At 42.8% G+C, this 23,426-nt stretch overlaps 1 protein-coding gene across 13 annotated transcripts in view; it reads left to right on the top strand.

The window, feature by feature from the left end:
* LOC130297468 (uncharacterized) overlaps nucleotides 1-23,426 on the top strand; it is a 308,752-nt gene that overhangs the window by 80,050 nt on the left and 205,276 nt on the right. For 7 of the 13 annotated variants that reach the window (XR_008849541.1, XR_008849533.1, XR_008849540.1 and 4 more), the window contains exon 3: nucleotides 13,656-13,740. The exons of 4 other annotated variants lie outside the window; for them this stretch is intronic. The gene's annotated coding sequence lies outside the window, so the exon portion shown is untranslated. Of the gene's footprint in view, nucleotides 1-2,956; nucleotides 3,250-6,344; nucleotides 6,427-13,655; nucleotides 13,741-23,426 lie in introns of those variants that run through there. 2 more of the 13 variants (XR_008849536.1, XR_008849537.1) reach the window with 2 other exon arrangements.

Genomic DNA, 23,426 nt, shown 5'->3' with positions numbered 1-23,426 from the left:
CGTGATGTCACAGCTACAAGGGAGAAAGCGGAGGTGATAATGGAAGATCTGTGCACTATGGCTAATAAAATTATATTGGTAAATTGCTTTAATATACTTTTTGACACCATACACAGGCTGTTGTTTTTTTTCTTCACAGGACAACCCCTTTAATACCTTCATAGTCCTGGATCAGGTACCAATTCATGACCATGGTTCATTTTTTCAAAGCATCTGCACTCTTTAATTAGACTTTCAAACAGGTAAATGATTGTGTGATCGGGGCCAAAAAAGTGATCGCTGTATAGTTGGTTTGGCCCTTCGTCACCCCATGTAATGGGATTATCAAGTGGTTGTTCAGGCAAAGTTAGACCCTCCCGTCCAAGAGCAAAAAAGTCACAGATCTCATGAGTGGCGCGGGTAAACCTCATTGTCCCCTTGGTGATGGAGGGGCTGGATCGGATGACATAGCTGCCTAACATTCGATTTTTCAAAGGTGCCCCTTATAGGGCATATCAGCAAGGCTTGTTCTCCTGTTCTAAATATTTTGGGTCTAGGTTACAATCACATCACGTCCGTACTTCATTCTACTCCATTAGTTGTTATGCTGATAATTACTAGCTGCTGACATCATAAATAGCATTGGTGATGTCACTGGCTGGGCATAAAAGTTCTGATTTGGCAGCTAACAGCAATTACTTCCTCACCATATGTGAAGACACGAGGATCTATTCTCTGCTGAGCACATCTACTAAAATCAGCAGCTTCAGGTTTTTTTTCACTGTGTTCTTTGCTCCAGCAGATTTGGGGATTTTCATTGCCCACAGCATGCCTGCTTTTTTTTTTTTGCCTGGACAAAAGTAGACAATCGGCAGCATGGGGCACACTATTATAATGCCCCCCCCCCCCAATGTAATGGTGGTCACACAATACTATCTAATCACAAGGATTCCAAAAATATTTAATTGACTTTTTTTTACTAAAATGACCCCTTAACACCTTAAGAAGAAAATTTCTAAATTCTTGACCACTAAATGTCTAGATGTCATTGCCTGAGGTTAGGGAAATTCTGATTCTAGGAGCAGAGAGACCAAGATGGATTACAGGAAGTGGGGGCATAGTATTATGCAAGGGCGAACCCCCAACAGAGTGTCCAAGTTCTGAGCAACAGTACAGCCCCCTGAATGTTATCTCACTCTCCCCCTTACTTTAGTCTTTGTTCTAACTAGCTATTCACTGCTTAGACCAGGACTGCTTTTGTTATGTTCCCATTTTCTTAGCTGGGATCCTGTTGGTCTGATTTTTTCCTTTTCACATAGCATCTTGCAAAACCAGAGCATCAATAACCCCTTTCTCCCCTCCACATGCCATCTATGTCATCTTCATCCTATAACACAGTGCCATACCACCAGATGAGTTCACTTTCTCCAGCACTATGTCATGGTGTAGCAGGGAGGAGTAGGTGCTGTCTTATGTGTGGCCAGAGAAGTAAGGGAAAGGAAGTTCCTTAATGAGTCATTGGCTACTTCATTACTAGCTACTGTCATTGATAAATTGTGGCAGTGATGGTACTGGCTGAGCAAAAAAGTTCCTGTTTGGCAGGCGAGAATCTGTTCTCGTTCATCTACTAAAATCAGGAGCTTTGGAGGTTTTTCACCTTGTTCTTTGCTCTAGTAGATTTTGGGGATTTTTATTGTTCACAGCATACCCGTTTTTTTTCGCCTGGCCAAAAGCCAGCAGCATGGGACACAGCATCGTAATGCCCCTAAATGGCATTGACATGATGGTCACACAATACTCCAGCTAATCACAAGAATGACAGTGACTGTCAGGTGACAGCTACTCCACTTTCTCCTCCTGCATAGATTTGTATGACCCGGGCAGTAAGGAAATACCGTAGTCTTACTATGTGCAGTCTAGCACCTCAGGAATTTAGAAAGCTTTGCTCAGTGTGGGCATCACAACCTTCCGCATTGTCCGGGGCCTGATTTAATAGAAAAATTCCCACATGAAACTGAATAATCTTCAGCTTTAGAATTTTCTTTTTTGAAATCTAAGTGCCCTTACGTAAGACCAGAGGCTTTAAGAAACATCGAACAATCCTGCTGTGTATTCCATCTCCCCGCACTTCCCTGCCCTTTACTGTAGTCAAATCCCTTCATTAAGAAGACCTTGCTTTAGAACATTCACAGCCAGGGCAGAAACCTGAAGAGGAGCTATACTGTATGTGTCTTTTACTAGGATATCAACCCAGCAATTTCCTATTTCATGCATATTTTTGAGTGGAACTATTACCCTCTCTCATAGTATTGAAATTTGCTAAATATATTAGTATTTTCCCTATTATAGGGGTATTCCAGTAATTTTTTTTTTATTTGACTATGCTACAGGGGTTGTAAAGTTAGTGTAGTTTATGTTCATCAAAGATATAGTGGGTCGGCACTGCCCCCGTATACCACAGGAACATACCTCGCAGCTCCACACCTTATATTCCTCAGCTTTAAAGTACCTCCGTGGTGCTCTATCCGGAAACAAGCTTCTTCCAATGGCAATAAAAGATACTGGACGGCACTCACTGGTAATCTGTATCCAAATGCGGTTTATTCAAACAGTCAGGTCATATGTAAAAGCATGGCCATGCTTGTACATATGACCTGACTGTTTGAATAAACCACATTTGGATACATATTACCAGTGAGTGCCGTCCAGTATCTTTTATTGCCATTAGTGTAGCTCATAAAATAGTGTCTGTACCCATGTTTGACGGCAGGTTTGCAATTCTTATGTGATCTTTGCCTTGATGTTTATTTTTATCAGCATACAAAATGAGTGTAGTCTCAGGTTTTCCCAGGTTGCAGTGTGGCCCGAAACATTACATCACTAGTCAGGTGTTCACAGGGAAAATGCCTGTGCTTCAATGGGTTGGGCGACCACTGGGTGGGAAGGATATCATTCTGCAGTGAATTGCAGTTTTCCAACAGCTGGAGGCACCCTGGTTAGAAAACACTGGTCTATTGTTCATAGCACAGTGTGGAAGTCAGCACACCTGTGGTTCAATGGGCGGGGTGACTAATGTGCCAGAGGGAAAAAAGTGGCCTCACACTAACAAACAAGGAATTCTGGGACTTTTAGTTGAAGGGAACGAACTCCAACAGGAAATAGCCAGTTCACAAAAAGAAATCAGCGGCATTATAGTGGAATTACAACACAGCCATTTAGCCCCAAGACAAGCACAGATCCTTCCTAAGCATGTCCATTACTGTCTGGCAGGTAAGTACTAAAGTCCCTTTATGGTGAATAACCCCTTTAAGCATAACTTGAAATCCTTTTCACTGCTTCCCCGGCATTCCTATAAGGGTGTGTGTATACATATATACATTCTACATGTACATTAAAGTACTGGCCTCCAAACTGGGGCCCTCCAGACGTTGCAAAACTACAGCTCCCATCATGCTGGGAGTTGTAGTTTTGCAACATCTAGAGAGCTACACTTGGAGGCTACAGCCTTAAAGGGATGGTTCACCGGTGTAACATTTTTATTGTTCCATTATCTCTAAAATAAAAAAATAAAGCAGCTTTGCAAATTGTCTCCATGGAAACAGACAACAAACAACCCTTGTAGTCTGATCCTGCAAATATTCTCCCTTCCATCTGTCATGTTAACCTACAGATCTACATTAGCAAAAGGTATGAGAAGATGCTGAGGTTATGTATCTCATATGGTCATGGTCCCTTTTAAACAATTACCCTCCATTTGAAAGACTATGTGATTCCTAACATTCGTAAATCACTTAATTTACCAAAAAAATCACTCCTTACATCAGCTGTTCACTGTCTGTGGTTAGGGGAATTCCATCTCTAGCAGCAGAGAGTCCAAGATTGATTACAGGAAGTGGGGGCAGAGCTTAGATAGTATTATTCAGGGGGGGGGGGGAAGCTTCCTTCAGAGTGTCCATGCTTTACCTGACTTATTACCTAAATTCTGTGTAATTTTCCCTTGTGTAAATACTTCATTAAACTCCATTTTGTGCAGGCTGGGGGGGCTAAAATGGCAGATCCACCTGTGAGGACATGGGGCAAGGAAGTCTGGGAAGGTGGGTTGGAGGGATGACCCTGAATCACATGGTGGCATGCAGCCTATCAGCAGCCAGCCAGCCCCTGTGATGTCACAGCCTTATATAAGCGGCAGCCATTGCTGCAGACAGGCATTTCTGGGATTCTTAACAGAGAGAGCAGACAGTGTGTGTTCCAGAGAAAAAAAAAAAGCTTTACAGCAGCAAATTGATTCACCTCAAGCCCAAATCACTGCAGACAGGCAGGGACAAGGGACAAGAGAGAGAGAGAGAGAGAAAGTACACTTTTTGTTGTTGTTGCTGTACTGGGGTGTACTACTCTAAAGCTAGTCTGTACTGCTGTACTGGGGTGTACTACTCTAACGCTAATAGGGGCTAGTTAGTGTGAGCACTGAAAGACATAGTCATCTGCTTTTAACGCCTAATACAGGTGTAACCGTACTCGGGTGTATTGTCCTCTCATAAGTGTAACCTATACGTGCACTCAGCCAGTGTATGTTTTTTTCCTGTTAAACTCATAAGGGCCAGTTATTGTTAAAGGCCAGGAATACCTACACACCTGCTGCTAACTCCTAATTCAGGTGTAAGCATGCTGGGGTGTATTTTCCTCTAATAAGTGTAACATATACGCACTCAGCTGGTGTATAAGTATGTCAGGCAGAGAAGTGCCAGGACGTGCACAGAGGAGTGGCAGACGCCTAAATTCATCAGGCGCAGGCAGAGGTCGCTGCAGACTAGGGGCGCGCGGCAGCAGGAGTCGCAGCAAGAGGCCTTAGCTCCCGGTATCATCTCTTCAATTGTGACGCCATATGGTCTCCCGACCCTGCTGCCACATCCAGACGCTCTGCGGCAGTGATTCTAATAGCAACGCCTGTAATCTGCATGTCATACTGTTAACAGTATTATTTCACTAAGCCAGCACACTCCCTATGCGTCTTACAGCAAGGCAAAGTGTTCTACACCCCTATTGAGGCTCTCTGTAGCCCGGAAATAGCCGTTTTTAATAGCTATTCACCACAAATAAATTCGGATCAAACCAAATGTTTTCAGAAAATTTGGCGAATCGGCCGAATCAAATTTTTCTAAACTTCGCTCATCTCTATTTATGATGTTCCCACATTCTTGCTATGATCCTTGCTTTGATCTTTTCTGTTCACATAGCATCATACAAAACCAGTGCATCAATAACCCATTTTTTCCTTCATATGCCTTCTATAGTGGTGAACTGTAAATCATTTTATAACACAGTGCCATACCACCAGTCCAATGCATTTTCTCCAGAACTATGTCATGGCGTAGCAGGGAGGAGTAGGTGCTGTCCTGTGATTGGCCAGAGAAGTACAGTAAAGGAAGTTCCTTAATGAATACTACTGGAAAACAACCCAGCTCTGGTCCTTCTCGTTGAAAGAGAATGAGAGATAGCTATGTTCCATAGAGGGGGCCCTCAGTTTCTCAACAACAGAAGTAAGAGAACAAAAATCACTTTGTCACCACAGGTAACAAAAAAAGTAAAAAATAAAATGCAGGTTTTATATTTCTATTAAACATACGGGTATGCTCTAATAATTTTAGTATAATAGTATCACTTGGACTATGATTAGCAATATTATTAGATTACTTTATGTATGGAGCCATTATTTGGTTGCTGTGTGTTGGTATTATTTGAATAATGTATGGTGATATTAGGCATAGCACTGCAGTGCTGAGAAGGTGTTGTACAATATAGTATTTGCACACTGTATAGTAGTGACACTGTATAGTAGGGTTATCTAGGCAACTATATGGCATTGTTTGTGAATTATACTATACAAGGCATTGAGTGTATGGTATGGTTATTTGTACACCATATTGGGAGAGGGGCATTTGCTAACAGAAAGCCCTTGATTACGATTAAGATTAGAAAAACATGTCTGCTTTTTTCCAGAAACAGCGCCACTCTCATCCTCATTTTGTGTGATGCCATTGAAGCTCAGTGACATTGAAGAAAATGGTGAACAGTCGGTATGGCTTCAGGGAGAACGCCGGCTCCACGTGGCGCAGGATACAGATAGAAGGAGATTAGATAAAATCAAGGTAGTTTATTTCCCAAGATGCAACGCACTTCGCTGCGGGAAAGCAGCTTCATCAGGCGTTGCCTGATGAAGCTGCTTTGCCGCAGCGAAACGCGTTCCTGCAGCAAAACGTGTTGCATCTTGGGAAATAAACTACCTTGATTTTATCTGATCTCCTTCTATCTGTATCCTGCGCCACGCGGAGCCAGCGTTCTCCCTGAAGCCATACCGACTGTTCACCATTGCCTAGCCGGAGGGCTGCGGATACTACACCATTTGATGCGTTTACCATTGTTGTGTATGCTGTTACACAACCACCTCTGGTGAGCGGCTTTCATGCCATATTTTTATATTGAGATTCTCTCTTTTATTACACCAAGAAGCGCTCTCTCCTCCTCTTTTCAGATTGAAGAAAATAGAGCCAAGTTGTAATACCGCACACAAACTAAAGACAGGTGTGGCACTGTTTAAAAAAAAAAAATAAGTTGGTTTTCTAATCTAATTGACCCAAAAGCTGCTTTTTCTCAGACACGAGCTGAGTTTTCCGGACTAGATTATAAAGATACAACTCAACTAGACATTTACGCTACGTCGGCAAAACTCTCTGGGTCTCCCCTACTAAGAGTTAAAACCTTTCATAAAATCCTGTCAGCCTCTAATAAAACTTTTGTATTTGATTGAAAATGGGATTTCTTCTATGCAGGGAGCAGAGTGGTATTGCCCTCTATGAAAGAGTCCTCAGGAAAATTGGAAAATATTTCTAATTCAGCCCTGAATTCTGCAGACACAGGATGAAATGTGAGCGCTCATATACTGTTATTACAAGAGGATAAATATATAAAGTTTCAGTATACAGGTTGAGTTTACTAGTATTTTTAACCCCTTTGACAATATATTTCAATGTGATTTAATAATTGGTAAAAAAAACAATAAAAATTAAGTTTTGGCCATAATTTTGATTCTCCAGACATTTTTCGTTCTGGAAAGAATACTTATATACTGATTGTTCATATAACATACACACATAATCTGGCTGGCTGTGGCAGAAGATATCAGAACTGGGAGTGTGATAGAATTGGGGCAGATTTACTAAGGGTTTGTTCTAACATTGAAGGCAGAGGCACTTGCGTTAGTAGCCTCAGGCAGCGCCACCTGCTGACCATCCAGACCTATGCTATCTGCTGCCGACACCTGCTAGTAATGACCGACTCCACTCTGATGCCGGTCATATAATTGTTTAAATACTTTGATCAATAGGGAGTGATGCAAACACTTTTTTGGCATGCATCCCGATTGCCTCCCCCCCCTGCAATATTATGGTGGGATGCCTGTGCACCTAAATTGAAAATAAAGCAGATTTTTCAAATTGTTTTGGTTGAACATATCCCAACATTTCATGTCTAAGCGGGCCTATGTGTCTCTATGGTAACAGACAACAAACAACCCCTGCAATCATTCTCCCTTCCTGCTGACCTACAGATCTACGTTAGCAAAAGGTATGAGAAGGTGATGAGGATTTCATTTCAGCCAATATCCTCCATTTGATTTCTCACATATTTGTAAATCATTTAATTTACCAACAATTGCTTCGTACCCCAGAAAAACAACACTGCCTGAGGTTAGGGGAATTCCGTCTATAGCAGTAACAAGATTAAGATGGAGCTGAGCAAGTGGGGACAGAGCTGAGATAGTATTATGCCGGAGAGAAAGTCTCCTCCAGAGGGCCCATGCTTTACCTGTAAATCAAGGCTTACCTCTTATCGCCGTTAAAGTTCTGAGCATACTTCCCTTGTGTAAATAACTGTGTTTCCACATTTACACAGTGCTGCCTCCTGAATGTTATTGCATTCTTTCCCCTCACTGTTGACCTTATTATTATTAGAAGTTCACTTCTTAGACCAGGGCTGCCTTTGTGATGTTTCCACTTCCTCACTACTGCTCTAATGCCGCTCATTTAATTGTTTAAATACTGTGATCAATAGAGATAGAAACATTAAAAATAGGTTTTGGTGAGCATCCCTGATGTCTAGTGGTCCAATCGCCCCCAGCAATATAATCATGGGGTGCCAATCAGTTGTCAGGCCAGCCCTATACTGGGCCTCAATGCATGCCGTGAGTTGGCTCTTGATAAACCCTGCCAAAGGCAAGCTGTACCACTGAAATGCTGATCTAATAGATCAATGTAATGCAGATGCATTACTTTGATCTAAGTAAGCAAATACATGATTGCTTATAAAAGGCCCCCAAGGGGAGAGGTAAATATATATATATATATATACAAATTAAATCCAAATGCCAAAATTGCAGATTTATGGTCACATCATTAGAAAAAAAAATTTATACTACCGTAAAAGTGGTATCAGTAAAAATAACAGCTAAATAAAAATTTGGTCGTTTAAAAAAATTTATAAATCCGTGGTCCTAGATTCAAAAAACGTATATGGCTGTAAAACAACTCTAAACAGGGCTGGCTTTACCTATAGGCAAGATAGGCAGCCGCCTTGAGCGCACTCTTGATGGGGGCACCCCTTAGTCTTCCACGAGAAAGTTACTGTCTGTACACTGTCTCCAAGCAGCACTCTTCACTCAGGCCCTGCTTACATCCTTCCCCCAGGCATGGCAGAAGCGCACAGCTTTCCTCACTCAGGTCCTGGAGCAGATCACTCAGGAGCACAGCGACGGCAAGTCATGGTATGGTGGTATTGTTCAGTTCTGGTATAGCGTTATTATTCAGTCATAGTATGGTGGTATTATTCTTTTCTGGAATGGCGTTGTTATTCAGTCATGGTATGGTGGTATTGTTCTGTTCTGGTATGGCAGTGTAACTTAGTCACGATTAGTGTTGGGCGCGAATATTAGCATTTCAAATTTTTATCACAAATATCACAAATTTGCAAATATTGTGAATATATTTGCTATATATTCGAAATTGCGAATATTCGCTTTTTTCCCGCATATGCGCTTATTCGCATATGTGAATATTCGCATATTCCTTCTTTTCACTTGTGGGCCAATTAGAATGATGCAAATACACTTGTCAGAGGTTATCAACAACATCCCTAGCAACCAATAGTAAAGTTGCCCCCCCCCCCCCCACCCTCACTGTTTCCTTCCTCGAATATGCGAATATTCACACATGCGAATATGTGAATATTTGCATATGCGAATATAACGAATACGCGAAATTTGCGAATATAGGATGAATATTCGTCTATATATTCGCAAAATAACGCCAATTCAAATATGGGCAATGCCGCTCATCACAAGTCACGAGATATGGTTATTGTTCTGTTCTGGTATGGCGTTGTTTTTCGGTCATGGTATGTTGGTATTGTTCTGTTCTGGTATAGCATTGTTTTTCAGTCATGGTATGGTGGTATTGTTCTGTTTTGGTATGGCGTTGTATTTCAGTCATGGTATGGTAGTATTGTTCTGTTTTGGTATGGCGTTGTTTTTCAGTCATGGGATGGTGGTATTGTTCTGTTTTGGTATGGCGTTGTTCTTCAGTCATGGCATGGTGGTATTGTTCTGTTCTGCTATGGCATTGTTTTTCAGTCATGGTATGGTGGTATTGTTCTCTTCTGGTATGGCGTTGTTATTCGGTCATGGTATGGTGGTATTGTTCTGTTCTGTTATGGCGTTGTTATTCAGTCATGGTATGGTGGTATTGTTCTGTTTTGGTATGGCAGTGTTATTTTGTCACGGTCTATGTGTTTTGTTCTGGTATGATAATGTTATTTAGTCACGATTTATCGGTATTGTTCTGGTATGGTGGTGTTATTTAGTCATGGTTTATGGTTATTGTTCTGTTCTGGTATGACGTTGTTATTCGGTCATGGTATGGTGGTATTGTTCTGTTTTGGTATGGCGTTGTTTTTTGCTCATGGTATGGTGGTATTGTTCTGTTTTGGTATGGCGTTGTTTATCGTTCATGGTATGGTTGTATTGTTCAGTTCTAGTATGGCATTATTATTCAGTCATGGTATGGCGGTATTGTTCTGTTCTGGTATGGCGTTGTTATTCGGTCATTGTATGGTGTTACATACACTGCTCAAAAAAATAAAGGGATCACTTAAACAACACAATGTAACTCCAAGTCAATGACACTTCTGTGAAATTACACTGTCCATTCAGGAAGCAACACTGATTGACAATCAATTTCACATGCTGTTGTGCAAATGGAACAGACAACAGGTGGAAACTATAGGCAATTAGCAAGACACCCCCAAAAAAGGATTCTGCAGGTGGTGACCATAGACCACTTCTCAGTTCCTATGCTTCCTGGATGATGTTTTTGTCACTTTGGAATGCTGGCGGTGCTTTCACTCTAGTGGTAGCATGAGACGGATCTACAACCCACACAAGTGGCTCAGGTAGTGCAGCTCATCCAGGATGGCACATCAAAGCAAGCTGTGGCAAGAAGGTTTACTGTGTCTGTCAGCGTAGGGTCCAGAGCATGGAGGCGCTACCAGGTGACAGGCCAGTGCATCAGGAGACGTGGAGGAGGCCGTAGGAGGGCAAAACCCAGCAGCAGAACCGCTACCTCCGCCTTTGTGCAAGGTGAAGCAAAATTACCTCCAGCAGGCCACAGATGTGCATGTGTCCACTCAAACGGTCAGAAACAGACTCCATGAGGGTGGTATGAGGGCCCGGCGTCCACAGGTGGGGGTTTTGCTTACAGCCCAACACCGTGCAGGACGTTTGGTATTTGCCAGAGCATGGAGGCACAGGCCAGTACATCAGGAGAAGTGGAGGAGGCTGTAGGAGGGCAACAACCCAGCAGCAGGACCGCTACCTCCGCTTTTGTGCTAGGTGAAGCAAAATGACCTCCAGCAGGCCACAGATGTGCATGTGTCCACTCAAACGGTCAGAAACAGACTCCATGAGGGTGGTATGAGGGCCCGGCATCCACAGGTGGGGGTTGTGCTTACAGCCCAACACAGTGCAGGACGTTTGGTATTTGCCAGAGCATGGAGGCACTACCAGGAGACAGGCCAGTACATCAGGAGAAGTGGAGGAGGCTGTAGGAGGGCAACAACCCAGCAGCAGGACCGCTACCTCCGCTTTTGTGCAAGGTGAAGCAAAATGACCTCCAGCAGGCCACAGATGTGCATGTGTCCACTCAAACGGTGAGAAAAAGACTCCATGAGGGTGGTATGAGGGCCCGGCGTCCACAGGTGGGGGTTGTGCTTACAGCCCAACACCGTGCAGGACGTTTGGTATTTGCCATTGAACACTAAGATTGGCAAATTCACCGCTGGCACCCTGTGCTCTTCACAGATGAAAGCAGGTTCACACTGAGCACAGATGTGACATTCTGCTGCCTGCAACATCCTCTAGCATGACCGGTTTGGCGGTGGGTTAGTAATGGTGTGGGGTGGCATATCTTTGGGGGGTCGCACAGCCCTCTATGTGCTTGCCAGAGGTATCCTCAGACCCCTTGCGAGACCATACGCTGGTGCGGTTGGCCCTGGGTTCCTCCTAATGCAAGACAATGCTAGACCTCATGTGGCTGGAGTGTGTCAGCAGTTCCTGCAAGAGGAAGGCATTGATGCTATGGACTGGCCCGTCTGTTCTCCAGGCCTGAATCCGATTGAGCACATCTGGGACATCATCAGTGGCGTTGCGACCCGGGTGCAGGGGGAGCGGCCCGCACCAGGTGACACTAATGGGGTGACACCAAGACGCTCCGCAGCACCCACCCCCCTCCCCAGCTACATCGACACCCCCCATTTGTGCCCAACTGGCCTCCCGTCCGTCAGCATAACAACCACCCCCCCCTTCACCTGCGCTGTGCGGTGCGCCCGACCGTAAGCACCCCCCCCGCCTTCACCTGCGCTGTGCGCCCGTCCATCAGCACCAACCCCCCCCCCCCGGCTTTCATCGCCCGTCCGTCAGCACCACCGCATGGGACGTCAGTGACGTCACTCGCAGGGCGCCCGGAGACAAGGATCGCTGCGCTGGATGGGTGAGTGTGTGTGTGTGTGTCTGTCTCTCTGTCTGTCTGTCTCTATCTCTGTCTGTGTGTCTCTGTCTGTGTGTGACTGTCTGTGTGTGACTCTGTGTGTGTGTGTGTGTGTGTATTTGACTGTGTGTGACTGTGTGTGTGTGTGTGTAACTCTGTGTGTGTGTGTGTGTGTATGTGACTGTGTGTGTGTGTGTTGCAGGGGGACCCAGGAGCTTTAAGCTACACCCCTGCCCACAATCATTTCTTGTATTGGAATTATGTAGGAGGCCTTCTGGTGTGCCAAGTATGCCTTATTTTCTGTGTGTGTGTGTATGTGACTGTGTGTGTGTGTGACTGTGTGACTCTGTGTGTGTGTGTGACTCTGTGTGTGTGTCTGTCTGTGAGTGTGTGTCTCTCTGACTGTGTGTGTGTGTGTGTTTGTGTCTCTCAGTGTTGTATGTGTTTTTTTTGTGGGGGGCGGGGGTTTGAACCAGCGATCTAATGTGGGGAGACTTTGACCCATTGTGGGGAACCTGCAAGGGAACCTGCGGCCTAATGTGGGGAAACTACTACCAAATGTGCGGAGTCTATGCTACCTAATGTGGGGTGTCTATGCTACCTAATGTGGGGAAACTGCTACCTAATGTGGGGAATCTGTGTTACCAAATGTGGGGAGTCTATGCTACCTAATGTGGAGAATCTATGCTACCGAATGTGGGGAATCTATGCTACCTAATGTGGGGAAACTGCTACCTAATGTGGGGAATCTGTGCTACCTAATGTGGGGAAATTGCTACCTAATGTGGGGAATCTGTGCTACCTAATGTGGGGAAATTGCTACCTAATGTGGGGTAACTGGTACCCACCTAATGTGGGGGAACTGGTACCAAATGTGGGGAATCTATGCTGCCTAATGTGGGGAAAATATGCTACCTAATGTGGGGTAACTGCTGCCTACCTAATGCTCCCCCCTGGCAGTAGCACCCTCATTATCCTCCAGCAACAACCCCCCCCCCCCCCAGCAGTAGCACCTCCATCAGCAGATCCTGATGGTGGATGATGGCAGTGCTCCTGCCAGGAGGATGATCCTGCAGATGGATGATGGGGGTGATACTGCCAGGGGGTTGGCCAGTAGCACCCTCATCATCCTCCAGCAACGCCCACCCAGTAGTAGCACCCCCATCATCCACTAGCAACACCACCAAAACCCCCCTCCCATGGTAATAGCATCAGCTAACGGATGTTTAGGGGTGTTACTGCGGTTGTGGTATTATATTCAGAGGGTGCACTGTATAGCAACGTTATATTCAGAGGGCGCAGTTTGTGGTAGTATTATATTCAGAGGGCGCAGTGGGTGGTAGTATTATATTCAGAGGGTACAGTGTGTGGCGGTATTATATTCAGGGATACAGTATGTGGCAGATTTATATTCAGAGTGTACAGTATGTGTTGGTATTATATTCAGAATGTACAGTGTGTGGTAGTATTATATTCAGTGGGTACGGTGTATGGAAGGTTTATAATCAAAGTGTATAGTGTATAGTAGTATTATATTTAGAGGATACAGTGTCTGGCAGGTTTATAATAATACTTGTTTTCATATAGAGGATGAGAATGCGCTGACATAGTGAGGAGACGACTGGGCGTCACATTCTGCAGAGAGAAGATTTAGCAGGAACAAGTCCTGGCGGTATGTACCATCTGAATTAGATAAGGGAAGACTATAGAGAAGACTTCACCTGTAGTCACTGATATCATTGTGTATTCTCCTCACTATGTCCTATCAGAGCTGTAGTCGCTTGTCAGTTCTACAGTTATGGTGAGTGAAACTACAACTCCCAGCATAACCTCACCACTGCTCAAAGGGGTACTCTACTGGAAAACATTTTTTTTTGATCAACTGGTGCTACAAAGTTAAACAGATTTGTAAATTACTTCTATTTAAAAATCTTAATCCTTCCAGTACTTATTAGCTGCTGTATAAGCGATTCACAGGAAGTTCTTTTCTTTTTTAATTTATTTTCTGTCTGACCACAGTGCTCTGTGCTGACACCTTTGTCCATGTCAAGAACTGTCCATAGTAGGAGCAAATCCCCATAGCAAACCTATCCTGCTCTGGACAGTTCCTGACATGGACAGAGGTGTCAGCAAATAGCACTGTGGTCAGACTGGAAAGAACTACACAACTTCCTGTGGAGCATACACCAGCTTATAAGTACTGTAAGGATTAAGATTTTAAATAGAAGTAATTTAAAAATCTGTTTAACTTTCTGGCACCAGTTGATATAAAAGTAAATGTTTTCCAGTGGAGTACCCCTTTAAGTAATTCTGGGAGCTGTATACTTAAATGGTGAAAACTTCTTTAACACTTTCCTATTCGGTGGCAACTGGTATATCTGATTATTATACTGGAATTTCTCACAATGTGCTACAACAGTGGTGTCTGTCACAACAGGCTAAAAACTTACTGGGGGGAGGGGGTAGGTATGGGGGTGACACCATTTTCTACCGCACTGGGTGACACCAACCCTAGCAACGCCACTGGACATCATGTCTTGCTCCATCCACCAACATTGCCACGTTGCACCACAGACTGTACAGGAGGATGCTTTAGTCCAGGTCTGGGAGGACATCCCTCAGGAGACCATCCTCCACCTCATCAGGAGCATGCCCAGGCATTGTAGGGAGTTCATACGGGCATGTGGAGGACACACACCACACTGAGCCTCATTTTGACTTGTTTTAAGGACATTACATCAAAGTTGGATCAGCCTGTAGTGGGGTTTTCCACTTTGATTTTGAGTGTGACTCCATATCCAGACCTCCATGGGTTGATATATTTGATTTCCAATGATAATTTTTGTGTGATTTTGTTGTCAGCACATTCAACTATGTAAAGGTGAAAGTATTTCATACGATTAGTTCATTCATTTAGATCTAGGATGTGTTATCTTAGTGTTCCCTTTATTTTTTTGAGCAGTGTAGTTACATAGTTCATAAGGTTGAAAAAAAACTAGAGCCCATCAAGTTCAACCTATATCCCTAATGAGTCCCTACTGAGTTGATCCAGAGGAAGGCAAAAAAAAAAACTCATACTAGAGGTAAAAATTCCTTCCCGACTCCAAATATGTCATCAGAATAAATCCCCGGATCAACGTTCTGTCCCTATAAATCTAGTATACATAACTAGCGATGTTATTTTTCTCCAAAAATGAATCCAGACCCCTTTTAAATTCTTTTACAGAGTTCACCGTGAACACCTCCTCTGGCAGAGAATTCCACAGTCTCACTGCTCTTACAGTTAAGAACCCCCCATCTGTGCTGGTGTAGAAACCTTCTTTCCTCTAGACGTAGAGGATGCCCCCTTGTTATAGATACAGTCCTGGATATAAATAGATCATGGGAAAGATCTCAGTAAGGTCCCCTGATATATTTATACATAGTTATTAGGTCGCCCCTAAGCCTTCTTTTTTATAAATAACCCTAATTCTAATAATCTTTCTGGATACTGTAGTCCTCCAATTCCCCGTATTTACTCTGGTTGCCCTTCTTTGAACCCTCTCCAGCACCACTATATCTTTGTTGTACACTGGTGCCCAGTACTGTACACAGTATTCTATGTGTGGTCTGACTAGTGATTTGTACAGCGGTAGAATTATTTCTTTGTCGTGGGCATCTATGCCCCTATTGATGTCTCCCATGATTCTATTTGCCTTGGCAGCAGCTGCCGGACACTGGTCGCTACAGCTAAATTTACTGTTAACTAAGACTCCCAAGTCCTTTTCCACGTCAGTCGTCCCAAGTGTTCTCCCATTTAATACATAATCCCAGCCCTAATTTTTCCTCCCCATGTGCATTACCTTACATTTATCAGTGTTGAACCTCATCTGCCACTTCCCAGCCCAAACTTCCAACCTATCCAGATCCATTTGTAACAGTGTACTGTCCTCTATAGTGTTTACCGCTTTACAGAGTTTAGTATCATCTGCAAAGATTGCTACTTTACTATTCAACCCCTCTACAAGGTCATTAATGAATGGTGGTATTGTTCTGTTTTGATATTGCGTTGTTATTTAGTCATGGTGTGGCGGTATTGTTCTGTTCTGGTAGGGCATTGTTATTCGGTCATTGTATGGTGGGTATTGTTCAGTTCTGGTATGGTGTTGTTATTTATTCACAGTTTGTGGGTATTGTTCTGTTCTGGTGTGGCAGTGTTATCCATTCATTGTTGACAGCCGTTGGCTGTCTGGGCATGCTGGGAGTTGAAGTTTTGCAACATCTGGAGGGCCACAGTTTGAGACCACTGGTGTACACAGACAATACATCTCTATGGTATTGCTTGATAGGCCAAATTTCTATACTTTTTCTTATCAGACTTTTGAAGTTTGCGGACTGACACATTTCTATTTTTTTTCCTATTAATATTTCAATAACGTTTCTGGCGGCAGAATGATGTCATCCGGTTGCTAATTTATCCTACCGTGCGTGCCCCCTTCTTAGTAATTATATTATCATGGGCTTTCTTGAGTTATATGACAGCCATCAATTTACTCATCTAAAATAAGTCACATAAAACATCCATGTTTGTGTAATTGACAAGCATACATTAGTAATGTCTCTTCAGAGAAATCTATACAGCAAAGAGCTATGAGCCACAATGACAAGGCCGTATCTCTAAATGGATTAATATACATGAATATTAAACCTGTTCTTATAGATAAATGTCTTCTAATATGATTTACTTACATACAAATGTAGACATTTCCTTCTCATACTAATACACAGATTTACCTATCATAGGCCAACCATTTAACTTCCTGCGGTTAGACACACAACAATCAGGATGTTATGCCATATCATATGCCGTCAATGTCTCAAAGTCAGAATATTAGAAAAGGACATGTTTAAATCAGTTTTTTAATTAAGTCTTATTATATTGTTTTTACGCAATTTATTTTGTATTTTAGCGGTGTGGCTGACAAAATAACATATTGAAAAATATCAGCTTAAAAATTGGCCGCAATTGGAGCAGTTGTAATAGGATGATGCTTCCCTTTCTTTTGCTGCTCACTTTTCAGCTTTGCTGTGTGGACTGGGACAGAATGAGCAGAGCAGTGTCATTATTATTATTAGAGAATTAGTGACTTAATCACAGCTGTCTTGTACTGCATGAGGAGGCATGAAGGCAGAAAACTGTGCATTTATTTGTAGGACAAATCCATAAAATCTGTCATAAAAAGGGGCAGAGGGTCTGCCCAATATGTCCCTATTTTGAATTTTTGAATGTTCGCAAGTGTTTATATACTATACACACAAATAAGGCCATATATATCTCTTCCATGGATATCTGGTAGAGGGGGCTATCCTGCAGCTTAGTATACACTTAATGGGGGAGATTTATCAAAACCTGTGCAGAGGAAGAGTGGTGCAGTTGCCCATAGCAACCAATCAGATTGCTTCTTTCATTTTCCACAGGCCTCTAAAGAGGCCTGTGGAAAATGAAAGAAGCAATCTGATTGGTTGCTATGGGCAACTGCACCACTCTTCCTCTGCACAGGTTTTTATAAATCTCCCCCAATGTGTCAATTTATTTCCATTCATTGCAGTTGCCATAAAGCACACTCCTTGCTTCACTGCCTGTATCTGCAATACAGAATTATGGTGCATTGTGTGCCAAAAAACAGGGTGTAATTGTGTAAGTCTATTTAACAAGAGTTTTAGACAATTAGATCAAGAATCCAGAGATGCTGATTCTACTGTAAGTCTTGGATTACTTTGTCGTTTAGACAAGTTTTCACACTGTCTGAAAAGGGGACATGACATCTGCAAAATGGTATCAAGGAAAGAAGGTTTGGTTTGGATATGATGCCATGCACCAAAAAATGTACATACAATTGTGTAACAGTCTAGAGGAGTAATCCCATCTCCGCTTGTTATCCGACTGATTGGTGGGGGTCCAATCCCTAGGACACCCCCCACTGATAGCAAGAACAGGGAAAAAATGGAGGTGAAGAGAAGTGGACCAACTTTCATGGAGGAGAGCAGACATGGACCAATTTTTATGGGGGAGAAGAGAAGTGGGACCAACTTCACACATGGTGCTGACTTGGACCAACTGTTTACACCTAGTGCTGGCTTGAACCATCTTTGCACACCTGGTCCTGGCTTGGACCAACTTTTCACACGTGGTGCTGGCTTGGACCAATTTATTTAATTTTTTCCCCTGAAAAACAGAATCAGGCACTTGTTTACCTTATTCATGGAGGAAAAGTGAAGTGGGACTAACTTTCATGGAGGAGAAGAGAAGTGGACCAAGTTTTCACACCTGGTCCAGACTTGGACCAACTGTTCACACTTGGTGCTGGCTTGAACCATCTTTGCACAACTAGTCGTATCTTGGATCAAGATTTCACACCTGGTGCTTGCTTGGACCAACGTTTCACACCTGGTGCTTGCTTGGACCAACGTTTCACACCTGGTGCTTGCTTGGATCAACTTTTTTTGGTTTTCCTAGAAAAAAAAAAGCTAGCACTTCTTGTTTATGGAGAAGAGAAGAAGTGGGGCCAACTTTCATGGAGATTAACTATTAACAGCTTTACACCTGGTACTGGCTTGGACCAAATTTTTGTGTCTTCCCCGGCAAACAGGAGCCAGCACTCGTTCACCTTGTTCATGGAAGACAAGAGAGGTGGGACCTTTAGGCAGGTTACCACATGCATAGACTAGGTTGGCATGGCTTGTAGAGATGAGTTCACAATGCCTATGAGGAATGGTCCTCCATGGCTCTATTATCCATTAGCCCTTATTTGGAGTCACGTTTATCATTAAAATAGCTGTAACAATCTAGTGCATGTGTATTGGGGATCTAATGAATGCTAACACCAGGGGCACACAGGGAAATATATATCTCTAGAATCTAAAAGTGCCGGATCTTCTGTAAGCCTGAGATTTCTTTGCCTCAGACGGCCTCGATATCATCGAGATGAGGTTTTGTTAAGACGTTTCTCTGAAGTGATGATTGTTTCTAGACATAGTCATTAACACTCCAGAAACCTATTCAAAATCTTTGTTATGAGAAGAAATCTCAGAGGCAGAAGGTGCTATGATACAAACGGCTCGAACATATTTACAACTAGTGTGAACATAGAGTCGTAGCCTTTGCAGGCATAGATCCCAGTGGAAATAAAGCTTTGCCGAGCAGCCGACCATGTTGGCAGCCAAAAAATCAGCAGCAGAATCCCCTGCCTTTCACATTTCTGTCTTTCATCCAGCCAAGCAAAACTGTGAAAATATCTTAAGCTTCATTCTATTTTTTGCAATGAGCAGATCGCTGACTGTTTTATAATTATCGTCATTGCAGCATAAAACAATATAACATAAACACATATCCCAGCCATAACGCTGCAAAAGCTTTCTACCGCCAAAAAACTAATTATTATAAGTGATTATTTCTCACTTATGGAATTATAGTCGGAAGACATGGAAATTATTCTTTAAATGTTCCTGTGGGCCAGTGGTGCATCAAGATCTAATAGTTCGTAAAAAATGCACTCCATAAAATAAACTTCTGCTCTAGCAGGCTCCTCTTAGAAGATGCAAACACATATACTGCATAAAAACGACTCCCTTGTTTACAACAGTATTTGCCAACCAGTGTGCCACCAGCTATTGCAAAACATTTTGTCCCCATTCTCAGGATCAGTGGGGGGAGGTCCCAGACTCCCACAGATCACCTTGTTATCCCTATCCAATGAATAGGAAGGGTATCCTATGGATAGCAAATAACATGCTCATCAATGAGGGTCGACCTATAGAACCTGCATAGATCCGTAGACTGGAGGTGAAAGCTCCCAGGAACTAATGTAGTGCACCACACATTGTCTAGAAGTGAACTTGACAATGTTAGGAAGCTACATAGACAATGAATAGTGCACTGGTATTTCCCAACCACTGTGTAGTCTTGCAACAGCTGGAGGCACACTGGTTGGGAAACACTGGTCTACAATGAGGAACACTGGTCCAGATATACTAAAACTGTTTAATTCTTTAGACAGTGTAAACTTAGACTAGACAGTCTAAGAATGTGCCCAATTTATCAGTTTGAATACTCTGTGGTATTCTTAGCCTGATTGTCCAGCAGTTGGATCCCCATCTATCAGCATGCTATCCTCTATGTATAGGATAGGGCAGTGATTCCCAAACACGGTCCTCCCAATAGGTTCTAATTTCAGGACTTCCTTGGTCCTCTTTAACAGGTGATATAATTGTGATGATGCATTGACCACAATGCAGGAAATCCTAAAAACATGACCTTTTGCAGGTACTACTGAGAATGGGGACAAAATGTTCATCTACCCCATAGAGAAAAAATAGAGTGCTGGCCACACATGTGTGGTGCATTCTGTTCAATCTAGAATTAATTGGGGTCCCAGCGGTTGAACCCCCAGTAGTGGCTATGGCATAACATGTTTAGAGGGGTATACCTCTTTAAACCGCACCAGAATCTTGCACCAATAGTCTGGGACATTTTTGAAGTTTTTTAGGCCATGTGTCGTTATCCCTTTTGTTGGACACTGGGGAAAAGTGGTTAAACAATTTCTAAGATCCATAACAAATTATTCATGTTTTTTATTTCTTCATTTTTTTTTTTTAGGTATGGGGAGGGGTCTGCAAATTACGCCAGAATTCTGATGCATTGGCAATAAATCTTGTTTCCCATTAGCATTATGAACCTCTATTGGCCTCTTTCTTCCAGAAGGTTTGTATCAAGCAATGTCTAAAGGAATTTACCAAAGGGTCACACCAAGTATCAGGCAAGTGTGGGGTCTGTAAACATGTGATCTACCTGGAAAGCAGAATATTTTTAACCATCTTAACCCTTATTCTTAACCCTGAGAGGACACTTGTTTGGCATGTGAACATAAAATCAGTATCACTATACTCAGTTGACTATACTGCTCATGTATAAATTCTTCAAGTGCAACCCAGATTGACCCAACTTTATTGGGTGTCGGAACTATATTGTAGTTTGGTTGTGACTATAGCGTGACTTCAATTTTTGGTTTTGGGCATTCACGGAAAATGAGAGGGTAACTACCACTATAGACACTCTCCTTCTTCTTGGCACAATCCAGAATTCCATATTTCCTTCCAATATCCGCTTACTCCAATGCTACCATAATTGGTTGCAGATAAATTAAAGGCGACAATAAAGGTTGGCCAAAAGTGATCTTCTCTTTAAGTAAGGTATTGATTTCACTCATTTTTATACAGCCGTAATATACACGTTTAATCTATTGTATAATCACCATATGTATCAAATGGCGGAAGTCACGGTTTGTAAAGGATGTTCTACAACATTGGTTTCTAGATTTTTACGAGGATTCGTTTTCAGCGTAAGTAAATGAGACAATAACTGTTAAATGATACAATGTCTATTACAGATTTTGGAATAACACAGCATAATGTAAAGGCCATAAAAAAATATATATTTTTGGTCCTGCAGCTGGTACGTTTTCCATTTTGGAATATTAGGTTATGAACAGATACGTATAGTGGAGCGAACATAATAGTATTCAGTCGATCTCCTATACATCAAAATGGGATATCTTGGATAATCTTGTATGAGTTTACTCCTGACTGCGACGCATTAAAGTCATACTTTAAGAGAGCTGCATGACAACAAAATAGTGGTAGCAGCAGGGGCAAAAAGCCCCATTACATTTCTAATGTGAACTCCACATGCCTACGACTTATTTTCTTTCTTTTGTGACAATCATGGCTTGCATGGAGAAGATTTAGAATCTGGGAATACTTGAGCTTCCACCAATGCCTGGATCTTCTACAATAGAACAAAACTGTTTCCTAAACGGCGCCAATTCAAAGGTCAAAATGTGTTGGTCACATTTCTGGGACGTTCCCATTTATCAGGTGTGAAGGAACAAGCCTGATCATATGCAAGAAACACATTTTCAGTAACCAAAATATCGGAAACAAATCTACTTGTAGTGAATATACCCATAGAAGGATATTATGTTAATTATATATGGTTGGATGTAGTGCAAAAATGAAAAAGAAGTGATACTCACCTACCCAGATCCACTATGTTTCTACCGTCTCACAGTCCCCGCTCATTATTGGCACTTCCTGGTTCCTGTGACTCGTTAGTCCCAAAGGAACTGCTCACTAAGCCAATTACTGCCATATCGGTGTACCACCACAATCAGTGATTGGTTAAGTAGGCAGGTCCTGTTTTGTTGACATATCACATAAAAGTGAGGAGCAGGAGATGGAGGAACTGTAGGTGTGAGAGTTTAGGGTAGGTGAGTATCAATTATTTTTTATACCACCCCCGCCATATATAAAAAAAAACTTCTTATCCCCAATCACTCTTCTAAAAATCCACTGAACTTGATGATTTTAATGGGATCAGCTCACCATTTCATATGTATGGGGCTTCCTAACTCTTCCCAATGGCAGATGTCAAGAGCAAGAACAACAACAAACATCTTCCTATCCAAAAACCATTCTTGGGCCGAACAAGTGGGGGAATTGTGAGAGATAGCTGTCTATCTAAAATTTATGGCCAGCTTTACATAAAGATAATAGAATATTACATATTCTATATAGAATATTACAACATACACTGCTCAAAATTAAGGGAACACTTAAACACCACAATGTAACTCCAAGTCAATGACACTTCTGTGAAATCACACTGTCCACTCAGGAAGCAACACTGATTGACAATCAATTTCACATGCTGTTGTGCAAATGGAACAGACAACAGGTGGAAAGTATAGGCAATTAGAAAGACACGCCCAATAGAGGAGTGATTCTGCATGTGGTGACCACAGACCACTTCTCAGTTCCTATGCTTCCTGGCTGATGTTTTGGTCACTTTTGAATGCTGGCGGTGCTTTCACTCTAGTGGTAACATGAGATGGAGTCTACAATCCACACAAGTGGCTCAGGTTAGTGCAGCTCATCCAGGATGGCACATTAATGCGAGCTGTGGCAAGAAGGTTTGCTGTGTCTGTCAGCGTAGTGTCCAGAGCATGAAGGTGCTACCAGGAGACAGGCCAGTACATCAGGAGATGTGGAGGAGGCCATAGGAGGGCAAAAACCCAGCAGCAGGACCGCTACCTCCGCCTTTGTGCAAGGAGGAGCAGGAGGAGCACTGCCAGAGCCCTGCAAAATGACCTCCAGCAGGTGTCCACTCCAACGGTCAGAAACAGACTCCATGAGGGTGGTATGAGGGCCCGACGTTCACAGGTGGGGGTTGTGCTTACAGCCCAACACTGTGCAAGACACCAAGAACACCAAGATTGGCAAATTCGCCACTGGTGCCCTGTGCTCTTCCCAGATGAAAGCAGG

This window comes from Hyla sarda, chromosome 13 (genome assembly GCF_029499605.1).
Source record: "Hyla sarda isolate aHylSar1 chromosome 13, aHylSar1.hap1, whole genome shotgun sequence".
NCBI classification, from domain to species: Eukaryota; Metazoa; Chordata; class Amphibia; order Anura; family Hylidae; genus Hyla; species Hyla sarda.
This window is presented reverse-complemented; position numbering and strand designations above follow the sequence as displayed.